This window comes from Chionomys nivalis, chromosome 24 (genome assembly GCF_950005125.1).
Source record: "Chionomys nivalis chromosome 24, mChiNiv1.1, whole genome shotgun sequence".
Taxonomy (NCBI): Eukaryota; Metazoa; Chordata; class Mammalia; order Rodentia; family Cricetidae; genus Chionomys; species Chionomys nivalis.
In genome coordinates this window covers 25,706,492-25,722,217 of record NC_080109.1, presented here as the reverse complement: position 1 = coordinate 25,722,217, position 15,726 = coordinate 25,706,492, and the positions used below count along the sequence as shown (strand labels likewise).

The window sequence follows — 15,726 nt, the reverse complement described above, 5'->3', positions numbered from 1 at the left end:
GAATGGCCCTATACTCACCTGAGGCTGATAATTATGCTACGGCTTTTCTCTACCACATACACATGTGATTGTTTAGTACTGTCAACTGGAAGGAAGTCGGTGTAGATTAAGGTCACCATAGACTTCCTCAATGGCTCGTGTGTGTGTGTGTGTGTGTGTGCGTGTGAGAGAGAGAGACAGAAAGAGACAGAGAGAGACAGAGAGAGACAGAGAAACAGAGAGACACAGAGAGATATAAACATCTTGCAATACCTGTAACTCAATGTAGGAAAGGAAAAGTGGTATACACATGACTCCAGTCAAAATCATCTCTTCGAATTGCTGCTAAACCCTGGAAGGATGTCCTTGATGGTGTCCCCAAAGACACCCAGCGGGGTTATCTGCATGCCGCAGGTCACATATATCTTTGCTACATTGATTTCAACCCATGTTTTGCAAAATAACCACACAGAAAAGCACACATCAAGAGACTTCATTGACATTCCTTAAATGCTGCCTTCATTCCCTCTTTCAGAGAGGGCTGGTCTTCGTGTGGCGAAGAGACCATCATTTTAGCCTAGCAAAGCTACTTGTTACACAGAGAAAATGAAAACCCGTTGAAGATTGATGCATCTGCGGGGCTTCATTCATTTTGCAAGGGCACAACCACGCTGTTTCCTGCACTGTGGCAATTTACGGAGAGCGAGCATCAGCCTCACTTGAGAGAAATGAATCACGGTACAGAATTCTCTAGACTGCCCCCTATTTGCCCAGCCTCCCACAGTGCTCCAGCCCATTCTGTCCATACTCAGCTCCCCCAGAAACTACTGGGAGCTGAAGCTGAGTCTTGAAGCAAATATGAAGACATATGAAGAGGTCAGACCTTTGGCCTACGCCATCAGCATGTCTTGGTTAGCATGCAAGAACATTTTGAAATGGCATGTGGGTCCCCTGGAATACTTATTTGGACAAGCATAGCACTCACAGCATCATATTTCCCTGAAGTGCTTTTCCATCATGGCTCAGGCCGATGTACAGGAAAACAAAGCTGTCCTTTTGTAGCTTCCTGCCCGGGTCTCTAATGAGACTTTGCTTTGTTAATCTCCCACTCCTATAAATGGCCCTTTTTTATATATGTATACTGCATTTGGGTTTACAGCTGTGTGGCTTTGGCACTGGGTTCTCTCTTACAAGCTTTGTCTAAAGGCAATCCATTTGATCAAAGAGTTCCACCCTCTGACTTCATCTTTTATCATTCCCCAGTCAGATCTGGGCTATGGGTAGAATCCTGCAGTTATTTTATTTAACATAAAAAATGATTTCGTTTTCCTGCCAGAAGCAGGTCTCACTGATCATTTCGCTTGCCACCTAGCAACCTGGAGAATCATGGCTTTTACATAACTCGCCGTAGTGGGAAATGGCAGATCATCCTAATTAAGGAAAAAAAAACATGGACAGGGAGAAAGACTACAGCATAGAACAGGAAGAATAGCGGCTCTACCGAAGTCATTATTTCCATAGTCAGAGAGACAGAGAAATCGTCAAGGCAGCAGGAAGTGCTTTCAGGGCCAGACTCTGCCTGAGACAGTGTGCAGCTGACTGCACTCGGTCCTCCACCTCTTTCTTCACTTCAAGTGAGGATTTCAATTTAATCCAGTGCCGCGATACCAGCAGCTCAGAAGAAAATATTGCGAATTGAGAAAGGGAAATCATCTTACTATTGCAGTCTCCACATTTGGGTTCAGAAGGTCTGAATATATCTTCCCCCTAGGCATTCTTTCTTCTTTTTCCCAACTTCAAACCGCCAGTCAGTACCTTCTATTTGAAAACTTAAGAGGTGACATAAGAAAAGGTAAATCCCTTGGTACCACAACTGCTTTAGATGATACCCAGTGTGCTTAACTTGGGCTCCTAAATGCTACCAAGTTGTTGGAATGCATCAGTTATAGCCCTGCATCGTGGAGATGAGCATCATCCAGGCTACTATAGCATGGATGCTAACTCAGAATGTAGACATCTAGAAAATACAAGATTGTCAGCAAACTGTAGCCTGTTGTACACACGTAGTACCCATAATAGATACCCTATGTTCTATGAATAGGCTTTGAAAAAAAAAGAACAAGGTGAAGCAAGTCTCTAGACAGACATAACTTTGGCATTAGATGAACATACATGTGTAAACACATGAAGAAATGGAGTGCCTGGTGGGCATTTCATAATATATGCAAGCTGAATGGATTCCAGTTGTCGTGAGCAACTGTGGAAAAGCTTCCGACCAAAGAATATCAAATGTCAATAATCTCTCAACCTGAAATATTACAGAAATATCCTTTCCAATTAAGAAACTACAGGTTGTTATAGCATTTAAAGGATTTATCTAACAGGGTACTAGCTTCTGTTTTGGCTAGAAAGGAACAGAGCAATAATTTCAACGTAGAGAATTTCTCAGTCTCCCTCTCTCTCCCTCTCTGTCTTCCCCCGTCTCACTTCCTCTCTCATTTTCTCCCTCTGTATGTGTGTGTGTGTGTGTGTGTGTGAGAGAGAGAGAGAGAGAGAGAGAGAGAGAGAGAGATACATTTATTGTCACGAGAGTAAAGATATTCTAACCTCTTTAGCACCAGAGATGAAAGAAATGATGATACACTCACCCATAGTCATGGTTTTTATTCCTGTTCTATTTTCCACTTGGAGGAAATAATTTATCAGTTTCTCTAAGTGTTTTAAATGTATGAATACATATAAAAAATACCCAGAAAAGGTGAATATTTTCCCTAATTTTTGAAATAAAAAAAAAACTGGAATGTGAAAAGCTGGAATAATTTTTTCCAAGTCAGCACAGCAAAACTCTAAGGACAAGATTAAGACCCAATCCCTTCAACAAGGCCATAATAACCAAGTGGCTCAGCACTGATAAGCTTTGCTGGCTAGAAATCTTAGCAGTTGTAACTTGCAGGTCATGTGAAATAGGGTAGTCTACTAAATCGCCACTAGCTATTGCAATACCCCCAAACTGACAGTATTCGCTAGGCAAATAACCACATTCTGAGCATGAAATCCAGTATCAGGAGTTTGGGATCTAGTCCTGGTATACTGGAGGAAGTATCACATTCATTTATGTCCACTGTAGTGCAGCATATAAGAGGTTTGCCCATGCCACTTTCCTGAACTGAAAAGCAAGAAACGTCATAGAAATGTGAACATTGCCTTTTGTATGAGTAAATAAATTCTTAGATTGTTTTTCTTCATAATTGAGCTTGTGCTTAATTAAAAAGTGTACTTAACTATCATTTTTGTCTGAATTGTTTCCAATATGAAAACAGAGACCCCTGAAGATTTTGTCAACCAAGATCACATGGTTTTTTTTTTTTGGGGGGGGGGGTAGTGATTGACCCAGGAACATCACGAGCTATTGTAAGACAAATCACAGACAAAAGATGTGTTGTATGCAAGGAGAGGTTTGCACCCCCGTTAACAAGGATAGAAGAGGCCCTGGAGCCTAAAATACAGATAAACTTAAGACATTGCCACATATTTTGTGTTGCATAACCACTATCATTAAAAAAAAAAAAAAGAAAGAAAGAAACAGGAGGTAAAAGGTGGACAAACGTGGGGAAGCAGTCTCACATTTGACTCCAAAATCCTTTATGCTTTTTCCAAGTAACCTGATTAAACATATGTTTTAGCGTACCATGTAAAACATATGGGACTTCTATACGGTGTCTAAGGGGGAGGGTCCGGCTACTGGGGAACATACCAAATGTCAGTCAGTGAGTACCTTTGTGTTTACCAGCGTGTTCTACAGTTACCAGACCACTGGACTGTAACCAGACAGGAACCTCTCTCCTGCCAAGCTCCGGCTTCGGTCATTTTCCAAACCCAGACTCCACAGCCTGTGTATCGGAAAGCTCAGGTCTCTGAAACAGGAAAGGGAACCAACAGGAGAGGTTCTGCTCCATCAGTGTCCACTGAGAGCAAAAGTCGGGGCTACGGTTTTTGTGTAAAGGGAACACGTGTATGAACAGGAGCTAATTGTACCATTTGGGGAGCTTTGTGGAATCTTTAGGGAGGAAGGCCTAGCTGGAGGAAGTGGCTCACTAGGGGTTGGGTTCTGAGACTTAGATTCCACCCTCCTCGCCACCTGGGTTCTCTCTGCGGTTTTGTGGGTGACAGATGAAAAGAGCAGCTGCTCCCCACTTCTGTCATCATTGATACCGTTCCCCACTGCCAAGCCTTCTCTGTGCCGAAAGACTATAGCTTGAACTGTCAGCCAAAATAAATTGTCTCTCCCTGAAGTTGCATTTGTATGTAAAGTATTTGGTCACCGCGGTGACAAAAGAAGCTAATACAGCCTCTCGACTCTGACACTCCATGTCACATCTGGTGGATGAGAATGAACCTGGGTTAGCCAAAGAGAATTGTTCCAGCCGCTGTCAGCCTTATTTCATGACCTTGTGCTTACTACGTATTTATAAAGTTTCTATAAAGATGGGAACATAATGAACTAAAGTACACACCAACTACTCGCTTTACCTGAAGTTGAACCTGGAGCCTATGCACTACCATGTTTACCTGTGAGCACAAGAATAAAGTCAGACACGTGTTTTATAATATGCCTATATTATTATTATATATGCATTATTATATTATATATGTATCCATATATGTATTTATCACTTATCATGTAAACATGTTTACACATCAGTTTACTGAAAGAATAGAAACAGTATGGTTTTGATAATGGCCACTTCCTAGGTACCATATAGAGAAAAAGCACAATCAGAGATCTGCAACTCAGAACTTCTTTGAGATTCCACCTCACCCTAGTCTGCATGGCAGTCATTGAGAAAATAAATAACAACAAAGCATGCCACGGTGTGGAGAAGGGTGAGCCCTTACACAGTGCTGATGAGACAGCAGACTGCCCAAACCACTTCGGAAATCAGTGTGCAGTTTTCTCATACACTAAAAATAGGCCTGTCACGTGACGATGCTGGAGAAGTCTTTGGTATTTACCCAAAAGACTCCAAGTCAACATATCATTTTAGTGCAATGAAATTATGTAACCAGCCATTGTGCCTAACAACAGAGGAATGATAGAGAAAATGCAGTACCCAATAGACCATTTCTCACTCAGAGTGAGCTCATATAGCTTGCAGGAAATGCAAGCAACTAGTAACAACCATACTCAGTGAATTAAGCCAGGCTCAGAAAAGCAAATATTTTTTTGTGTGTGCTCTCAAATCAAATATTGTACCTGTGGTTTCTAGATGTCTCTTAATCAATGCACAAAGTGAGATATGTATATGTGATATGAAAATAGAAGTGAACCTGTCTTGGGGACCAAAAGAGTCTGATGGGAATAAAGAGGAATGAGAAAAGAGAAGTTGAGAGTGTGAGAAAGATAGGCTTGCACATCGTATATACCTGCAGGAAAGTCACCTCATGTAGCACAGTACCAAACACAATGAAAATGCACAATAAAATTTTGAAAGAACAGAAAAGGAGAAGAATGCTGTAAAACCTGAGACTTGAGTTAATCATCTGGTATTCCCAGCAGATCCCTACCAGCATTTCTTCTCCTTGGGGGCACAGAACAGAAGATTCAGTCATGTAGAATCATGGGCTGACAAGCCCACAGAGTTAGCTTAATTTAGCCTCTTCTATTGAAAGCAGAGACCTATAGAATTTCAGTCTGAGACCCAACATGATGGCCTCAGCACATTATTATTAAGCAGGCATGAGTTTTTCCCAAGATAGAAAGCTATTATACCGATTTATTGATCTTCCAGAAGCCCCTCAACACTCAGCTGAATTAGTCAAAGAGCCCTTTCAAACAATGGTGGGTTTTACATCAAGCCACAGATAGTGAGGACCACAGCAATAGTTCACACAAGAAGTTATATGAAATACTGCATGACAAACATGGTTGAAATCAGCTATATGCCTGTGGAAAGAACTGAACTGAACCAGTTAGAGTTGTATGCACTTGTCACCCTAGGTCTCAGGAGACTGGGAAGTCAAGATCAAGGCCAGCCTGGGTCACATAGCAAGACCTTGTCAAAGAAAAAAATAAACAAAGAGTACAAGAAATGGAAGAGAGGAAGGGAAGAGAAGAGGCAAAGAAGATGAGAGAAAGAGAGAGAGAGAGAGGGAGAGAGAGAGAGAGAGAGAGGGATGGGGGAAGGAAGCAAGCAAGCAAAGGGGTAACACTCCAAGGCTGGTGTACTATATGCTCAAGCTGTTAGGTATCTAGTTAGATTGATACAAAAGAGGGTTATGAACTCAAAGACAAAATCTAGCTTATTTATACACCTGAGCCAGGATTCCAGGTTTGGGTAGCATTTAAATTTTAGATGCCACCATTGGTTCATCTTTCAGATACAAATATCTTCCTGAAAGTCCACCCTAGAGGCACAACTCCTCCGAAAAAAGCCACACTTATTCTTACAAGGACACACCTACTCCCATAAAGACTTGCCTCCTTCAACAAGGACACACCTCCTAATCCTTCCTTGAAAGCAGAGTAAGCATGCAAACCTACGAGCCTACAGGGGCTCATTCAGACCACTGCACAGGTTAAGGCCCTTTCTCTGTGATGGAAGACAGACAGTTGGAGCTTTTATGACAATTACAAGATCCTGTCCTAACAGGTCTCAAAGTTGTCAGCCACCAAGAAAAGCAAGATCCAAAGAAGAAGGTAGCACCAGGTATTTCCCAAGCTCAGGTGTCAAGCTGTGTAGCCCACCGACCAATTCTGCCGAATCATCTTCCTTTAGCTGGATTGACCTTGGCCTCCTGGAAGATCTTTTCTCCCATTGCATTTTAGCATTTCTTTATTCAGTCAATGAAATGGATTTTACTCAAAGTTCACGGTTGGAATCTGTTTCTTGGTAAAATATTCCAGCAAAAGATACTTTTTACTGCAGTTTCCCTCCTGACATAGTCCAGAAAATCCAATCCAGCTCCCAAGACTCCAGCCTGCTGCCAGGAGCCCTTTACTACCCAGTCCTTGGTTGGCCTCGGGCATATAGCTCTGTGGAGCACGGCTGGGTTCCACTTTCTGTCTGCTACGACCATTGAACCATGTTCTGCTCTGCTACTTGGCATCAGAACAGTCTGTAGGCAAATCATTTTGCCACAAATGTACAATGTAGCTTAGGTTGAGGCATTCGTGGGCAGCTTGAGGACTGGGCATATACAGACACCTGAGCAAGCTAAGGAACCTTATCACATTTTCACTTTTCTCTACCTTTTTATAATAATAATACTAATAATAAATAAAGGCACAAATTTTTCTTGGTGCAAAATCTGCCCATATGTGGCATAGATGCTATGGACAATGTTCAATACACATTTATATTAACCATAACATCACATGACAAGGAATTCCAAGCAGAGAGTCTTGCTTTTCATTTCGTGTTTCAATCTTGATTTCTTAAAATTACTCTAACTCCAAAGGTTGTTTTGCTCTGCAGACTAACACTTTAAAAGCCTTTTCAAGTAGGATGCACCACCTTGTATCACCACTGAAATGAGCAAGTGTGTGGTGGAGAGCTCGGAGAGAAGCAGAATGAGCGGTCATTCCACTGTCGAGAGAGGCAGAAGTGGAGACTCAACAGCAGTGAGGACCAAGTTGATGGGAATGACCTGCAGTACTATCTGAGCCCATGGTGATTTCCAAATCCATACTGCCCCCAAGAGTTATTTCTGGGGCCAGGGGCCTGCTGTAGTCGGGGTCTGTGTTGATGTCTGTGACCTGTGTTGCCACCAAAGGCCATGGGGATGGACATGGTCTGGGCTGACCCCTGAAGCCAGGTTGGCCTGAGTGGTCTGTGCTGCCATCTGATGTCCATGATCTGGGCTGTTTCCAAGGGCTTTGCCTGGGTCTGTGGTCCTACTGCAGCAGAGGGTTCTGTTCATGGTCTATGCTGCCACCACAAGACAGGTGGAAGCCTATGATCTGTGGTCCCACTGACTGTGAAGAGCAGTGGTATCAATGATTGCAGATGCCAGCTGCGAAAGCTGCAGTTTAAATCCTAGCCATGCTGCTTAGCAGATTAAAGAATTATGTACTCAGAAAAAGACAGAGATGAACAGTAAAAAAAAAAAACAGATTAAGATGGAAATTAAAAAGAAACAGAAACCTCTAAATTGTTTACAGAGCGCTTAAAAATGTATGTAGTCTTAGGAGAGAAAAGAAAAAGGAAGAGAAAGTCCTTAAAGAAATAGAGTAGCCAGGTGTAGTGGCACACATTTTTAATCCCAGCATTTGGGAAGAAGAGTCAGGAGAATTTCTGTGAGTTCAAGATGAGCCTGGTTTTCAGAGTGAGATCCAGGACAGCCAAAGATACATAGAGAAACCTTGTCTCAAAAAAATCCAAAAATTTAAAAATAAAAATAAAAAATAGAGTAAAAAAAAGTCAGTAATGATGGAAAATACACAAAGAGTCTAAATTATGTATATCATTGTGTTTTCTTTGAATTTTTTGACTGTGAATGAGCTAACTAATGAGAGACATTAGATTGTATGGGGTGCTAAGATAAATCAGCATATCACTGGTAAGCCACAACTTTGTGGCAGTACATAGAATTATAGATATGGGTTAATTTTAGACGTAAGAGCTGGTTAGAAATAATGTCTGAGCCATTGGCCAAACGGTGTTATAATTAATATAGTTTCTGTGTGATTATTCGGGTCTAGGTGGCCAGGAAAACAAAAGCACAGTCTCTGTCTACAGGGGACAGACACTGGGAAATGAGTGTGATGGGGTGCAGGATGTGAAGTCCCAAATAATCAATAAAAATATTTTTTAAAAACCTTACCCAAGCATAGAGTCATCTGCCTATATATATACAGCACAGGAACACTTCACACCATGCAAACATTCTTAGAGTCAGTGAATGTCACCTTAATTGAGGAAAATGCAGGTAGAAGCCCAAGCAAGGGTTGCGAGTTTAAAGGCACCCATAGTTTCTTTATTTCAGAAAGGGAAGCATTTGATTTCAGTCAAGTGATGAAAACAGGAAATCAAACATTGGTTATACTAACCAAAAAAGATAGCCAAAATGATACTATCTCTTTGTCACTACAATTAAAACATTTAGAAACCACAGACCTCCAACTTGAAGCATGAAGAGCATGGTTTAAAATTGAAATGTTGGTCACATGCATGTCCTATTTGTCAGCAGCCTTCCAATGGCCCTTAGCCATGAAAAGGGGATAACTATAATTTGAGAGAAATTAGCATTTTATTTATAACACAGCTAGATAAACCCAACCAACATCTAAGATATCTTTTAATACACATGTTCTGCATATGGATGAGGGAAAGGTAGTTCTGATTGACATGTACAGATTCCTGGTTTGGGTAATTCTCTTCGGCTTTATTTAATTATCCTGTGACTTTTTTTTTTAAAATCAGTTAGAAAGGTCAGTGAGGGCTAAAAGATAGCTTAAAGTTGGTAAAATGTTTGCTACACAAGGCTGAGGATTTGAGTTCAATCTCCAGCACCCACCATCAAAGTTGAGCAAGGTGAAGCGGACCTGTAAAACAAGCACTGGAGAGTGAAGGAAGAAGGATTCCTGGGGCTCACTAGCTAGGGAGACTATCTGGTTTAGCAAGTTTAAGGACCCACAAGAGATCTGATCACACAAAACAAGCTGATGGCTCCCACGCATGCACTCACATGCACACACACACACACACACAGGAAAAGGTCAGTGGACTACTGTAATTTCCTTCTATTTTTCACCTAAGTTCACAGTGTTAAAACATTATGGGGGACAAACAGTCCCTCCAAATCCCAGAGCTGTGTGTAGTGGATACAAACGCAATTGACTTTTGAATGCTGAATGAGAGGTAGGAACGCGGTCCCTTGAGCGGTAGACTCTTACCACCTTGGGGGAGTAAGTGAAAATTTGTATGATTCAACAGCAACACAACAAAAACGAACAAACGACAACAAGAAAAAACTGATACTCATTGTCCTTACTAAGACAGCAATTCCTGCTGTGAAGGACAGGCAGAGTGAGAAGCAGACTCGTATTTTAGGAACCTCCCCTGGTATTTCAATGGGAATCAGAGAGGGACTAAGTGCCAAAACTTTAAACACAAGCAGCTGCCAGGATGTAATGCAGTTGTCACAATGAATGATGATAGGACCCTGAGCTGATTCACTGCAAAGGATGCCAGAAAAGGATGCTCAGGAGATATGTAATACGTTAACAAAGTTTGGTGACAAATTGGATGCTTACACCTGTCAAGTAAAAGCCTGTACTGGCCCTTTAGTCTGCCCCCTGTAGTAGGCAGAATAAAAGTCCCTCAAAGATGCCTGCATTTTAATTCTGGAAACTAAATGTTTGGTAACACCAGAAATGGTATTAAGGTATCACACAGAACTGAGTTGTTAATTAGCGGCCCTAGAAATAGAGAGAATATTTTGGATTATGCAGATGAGCCTGATGGGGGTCACAGCGCTCTTCAGATGTAAAAGATAGGCTCAGAAGAGCCAGAGTTCTGAGCACCTTGATGGCCACTGCTGCTTTGAAAACCTAAGAGAGCCAGGAACATGAGGGAGCTGGGCAGCACTGGAAGTCCAGGGACACCATGTAAGTCTTTTCCCTGTAGCTGCCAGAAGGAAAGGCAGCCCCTGCTCAGGCCATGCTGATCTGGGTGGTCAGTGCTCCCACCTGGGGCCATGGAGACATGCAGGCCCCAGGCCACTGCTTAGAGTCGGGTCCATGGTTTTGTAATGGCCAGGGTCTGGGGGGCGGGGTAGCCATAGTTCCCATTACCATAGAGAGCTCTGCAGATGCCAGGAGTCTGGTTAGCCATCTGAGACTATGTTGGTGTTCAAACAGCCAGGCTGGCCCTAGGGCCATACTGATCTGAGTGGCCTGAGCTACCACTGGGTCCATGGTGATATCCAGGCCTGAGCTGCTGCTGCTGAGGGCCATGTCTGGGTCCACGGCTCTGCTGCAGCTGGGGTCTGTGATGACGTCTAGTGTTCGCAGTTTATTTAGAATCTAAATTTTAAATAGCAGGTACAAGTTGGTTAGGCCATAACTCCAGTACTCTAAATTATGAGGTGTGTTTCCTAGGGAGAGAGGAGTCTGTCAAATTCCCTCCATATAAATTTGAAGGCGAAGAGCATTTTGTGGCGCATCTCACTCTTCCTTGCCTACCTACTCATCAGTCAACTAACAGTGCTCAAGCAATAAATAATTTAGTTATAAAATGTAGGCAGCTTTCTGTCACAAGATATATTTATTTTGCTGGTGAATTAATTAATGTTTGGGAAATGCCATGTAAATGTTAGTTCTTATCCTTCCCTTATTTATAGTAAGTAAATAACTTCCGATTTAATTCCCTACACTAGGAAATGCCGAGAAGAATAAGTCCTAAGTTCTCATGATGAAGAAATATGATTTGCCCTCGTGGCTTTCTCTGTAACCTACATATAATATTCAGAACTTGAAATGATGGAGATAATATCTTCTGAACTAGCTTGGCCCAACAGTCATGAAACATGGATGTGAAGGATTTTGGCTCGCAGCCTTAAAAGAGAACGGAGCTTTCTACAGCGTCTCTAGAGTTTTCAAATGAGAGACGAGGTAGAGAGGAGAACACAAGACATTGTTCACATTGTACCTTGAGGGCAATTAAAAATTGTATGTACTTACTTAAGGTCCAAAATTGCATTTGAAAATAGATTTTTAAAAAGAGACTATTTTAATTCTGCTTTAAGGTCTCTAAGAGTCTAACACAGCGTTTACAGAGATGGATAACAACCAGAACAGTGTTTTATGTTCACTAGGCTCTACCAGATATTTTTAAAGGTCAACAAAACAGACGATGACATTCCAAAAGATAAGGATCCTATCATTCTTTGAGGGACTAGGGGTGTTGGGAATATCATGTTCTTTGCTAACGTGGCAAGCGGCCAACCAGGCACATGGGCCAAGGATCTGCTCTCTAGGTTAGTGCAAGTTATTGTGCCACTATCTAAAGGACAAAAGACCTCCCAGGGGATCAATAACAGGTGCACAAGTCGTGTGTACAGAAAGGGAGCTTGTTTCGAGGCACAAATCAGCAGGAGACACCCCTCCTTAGAATCCAGCACTCTCTAATCTATGCCGTTAAGCCACAGAGAAACCAAAAGCCGAAGTGAAAATGACACCCGGTGCTGTCATTGGATTAACCTTGAGGTACCACAGTTTCAAATTACAGACAAAACAATCACTATCCAAAATATTCAAAAATCGTTGGGATTTCTGCTAGTTAGGCCACGCGCCATAAATCTCCAAGTGCAGGGTAGTTGCATCCCTGTGGCGAGTCTGTTTGCAGTGTAACCCTGCATTTGAGCATCCCTGGAGGGGTGGCAGTGTCATCTGCCGCAGCTGTGTAATTGCAAAGGATCTGATGCACAGATCCATACAAGTGATTTGCGACTAGCGGGGCACAGGGCGTTTTCTTTCGGAGTGCAATGGTAGGGTTCTGGGTAAGAGCTGTATTTCTCCCTCACAAGTGCTTACACAAGCTTCTCGTGGTAGCAGAAGCAGGTTCTAAAACAGACAGCGCAAGTATATAGTATATTTCACCTCAAATATGTAATTTCAAAACAACTCTTAAAGGCCATAAGAAGTTCCTGCCTGAGCCCAGGTATGCGGTGTATCTATCTTTGCTGGGAATGTTGACTGTAAATGAGTTTTGCAGGAAGCAGATATCCTGAAATCCATCAACTGTGTGTTCCCATTAACTTTCCCCTACTAAATATTGAAACTAAGTAACTCGTGGTCTGTTCAAGAGAAGTTTATGGCTGTGTATGTGTGGGTGGTTCCACTTACTGTCCAAGCTCCTGTGTCACAACAGATCCTCAGAAACATCCACTGCCTTTGTTTTATGAAAGACTTTCTGCTCCATTAATTTGAGCGTAGTTGTCTTGTCTCTAAGCTTTTCTGCATGAATTTCTACCAAGTATCATCAAGAGGGTTTGATTTCTGCCTTCTCTTTTAGAGTTACCTTTACAAAGAACAAGCTGTAGGCCATACAAGACGTAACCTCAGCACAATGTCATTCAATAGTTATATCCCACATCCTTCTTTTATCTGTGAGGAACTCGCTGAAGAAAAGGCCACGGGACCTCCAGTAACTGCTAATGAGCTCCTACCTCCCTGTGGGTCCCTTTCAAAACATCATCTCATCTGCATAACTTGGACATGGAAGACTCTCTGATCCACACATATGGACCTTGGGTTGTTCTTGGAGTCACTAGCAGAGAAGGCGGCTCATTTCAAAAACTGTCTCAAAATCAGGACTAAGCTGCAAAGTCAGCTTCTCCCAGAACATGGTTTGTATAGGAGAGTCCAGAGGACGTAAAAGGAGAGAACTGGCAAGCCAGCCTCACATCAGCCGGGATCAGTTAGCAAGGAGAAATATCACAGAGTGCAGCGCGCCCATGATTCCCCTCTGTCTGCCACTATAGAATTCTACTCCTTATTGGTACACAGAGCTTCTGACTTCGCATATGGCATAGTTATTAGCACCACTATCATGAAGAGTAGAATTAACTCATGCCGATCCAGCCTGTGAGTTTCTCTCATAGAGATGAACTCTAAAGGAGGGACATAATCAGTTTTGCCTGACTGGGTTGGCATGGATTACAGAACACCAATCTCTAGGCATGAGGCGATTGCCTCTTGAACCCTCAGTACCTGTAATTACCAGCCACAAGACCTGCGTACGACTGAGGCTGAGCCCACTAATGTGTCCGTCCTGGAGAGGGTCAGGGTCTCAACTGCCTTGCCTCTTCACCCCTCCCCCGAGGATATCTAGACAATGAATAGATTGCTAGGAAAGAGAAAAACTTGTCCTCAGTGTGAGAGTCACTAGTAAATTGACCACATTCCTGTCAATAACCCCTCATCCATGCGACTGTGGGTGACCTCACGAATTGGTTCACTATGTCTTACTTGAGTGGAATCATTTCTTTGGTCCATGGTGGTTGCCCTGATCTGGGGTGAGTATATGGTTAGTTCCCATTTCAGAAAAGAGGGTTCATGCAACACACTAGTACTAGGCAGACAGTGAATGTCAAAGAAGGATTTATAATTTGTCTTCTCCAAAACTGTCCCAAGGATATCTAGTGTCTACCAAAAGGAAGGTCAGGCCCCCAGAATTGGTACCGGACATACCTAGACACCAAATTCTCAGCACAAAGTAGATTTATTACCCTGGGGGGACCGAGTGGGGTAGGGAGAGGCTGCGAAGGCAGCAAGTAAGCAAGAAGAGCAAGAGAACAAGAAAGGGTGTCTTTCAGGGGCGGGGTTTTTAAGGATAAAAATGGGGAGTTTGTCCTAGAGGGGGCCGGTAAACCCTGATTGGTCATTTAGCCAAATAATGAATTTTGATTGTTGGACCTTGGGTGTTTTGTCTCAGAAATGAGTCAGTGGCCAAATAAGGGAGTAGACCTTGGGAGCTAGCCTTAGGAATGCAACAGATTTTTTAGCAAGGAAGAGGAAATGGGGTAAAAGGGCAAAACCTGTGTGCAGTGCCCGCCGTGCTTGGCCTGTGTTCACCGCGCTCCTGCAGGAGTACTTGCTTAGTTTCGTGACTTACAAAGAAGGAGCATGAAATCAGTACTTACGACAATAATCATACCCTGACATGGTGTCACAAGACTGATTGTAGCTTCTGTGCTTACCAGTAACCCATTAAATAGACGAGAGTGAGCATCAAGATGCCTGTTGGGACTTAGGGGTGTTTATGAATGTGAAAGTCCCAATAGCCTGAGACAGTTTCCTGCAGATTGCGAGCAAGACAGAAAAGGGAAAGTATTACTAATCTCCATCGAGAGTTCATTGCAGATATTCAATATATGTTAAGTAACTGACTGGCAAATGGAGATTTGGGGACTCATAAAGGCTGAGTTAACAATGAACATAAATTCTGACCAACCCAGGGAAAGTACCTCTACTATTCAATTCTATGCGAACACGGAGGTGTCCCTATGTTTAATTGTTTTAAGTGGTTTTTGTTTCTGTTTTCCTATATTGCTTCTATTCCACTGGGCAGATCAAGAAGCGGGGCAAATGTCCAACGAGTGTCATGTGATTTTCAGAGTTCTTTGCATTTTCCTTCAGTCTCAGTAAAGCAAGAGAATCCGAAAGAGCTTGGCTTGCACCCATTGATTCTCTGACCTCTGCATAGATAGTTCCTCTTCTCTTGAAACACAGAGGCAGTCTGTGACCTCTATCCCTTGCTGACCAGCTCTATGGGGGACGACATCTATGAGATGATGTTGGGGACAAGGCAGACCCAGGCTCACTCAGACAACACACTACAGTGGCTCAGAGGTGCAACAAGCTTGCTCAGAAGCTTGACCGCCCCACTCTCAGGCTCCCTCCCATCAGCAGAAAAGGTGCTCTGTGTCCATCTTGCCTGGTCACCAGGCTGCTGTCTCTGTCCTTGAAGTTTGGTGGCAATACTCCATTGTAACATAGGTACTTCCTATGCTTTCATTCGAAACTAGAAAGATAGGGGCTGAGGCTGAGGCTTGGTCAGTAAATGTCTGATATTTAACCACGAGGACATGGGTTTGGATTCCTAAACACTCACATTTACAAAGCAAGCTAGGGCAAAACACACTTGTCACCCTGGTGCATGGGTGGAGTGAGACAGGAGGAGCTTTGGAACTCACTGGCCAGCCAGTCTAACTGATCAGTGTGCACCAGTGGACTGGGAGACC

The 15,726-nt window shown here is 42.8% G+C and overlaps 1 non-coding gene and 1 pseudogene across 1 annotated transcript; one reads left to right on the top strand and one right to left on the bottom strand.

Annotated features, from left to right (window-relative positions):
- The window catches only part of LOC130865764 (forkhead box protein J1-like), a 109,853-nt pseudogene that overhangs the window by 22,439 nt on the left and 71,688 nt on the right, over nt 1–15,726 (bottom strand).
- Nucleotides 3,416–3,537, top strand: LOC130866147 (U6atac minor spliceosomal RNA). The gene has a single exon (XR_009056322.1). It is a non-coding gene; the product is annotated as a U6atac minor spliceosomal RNA (small nuclear RNA).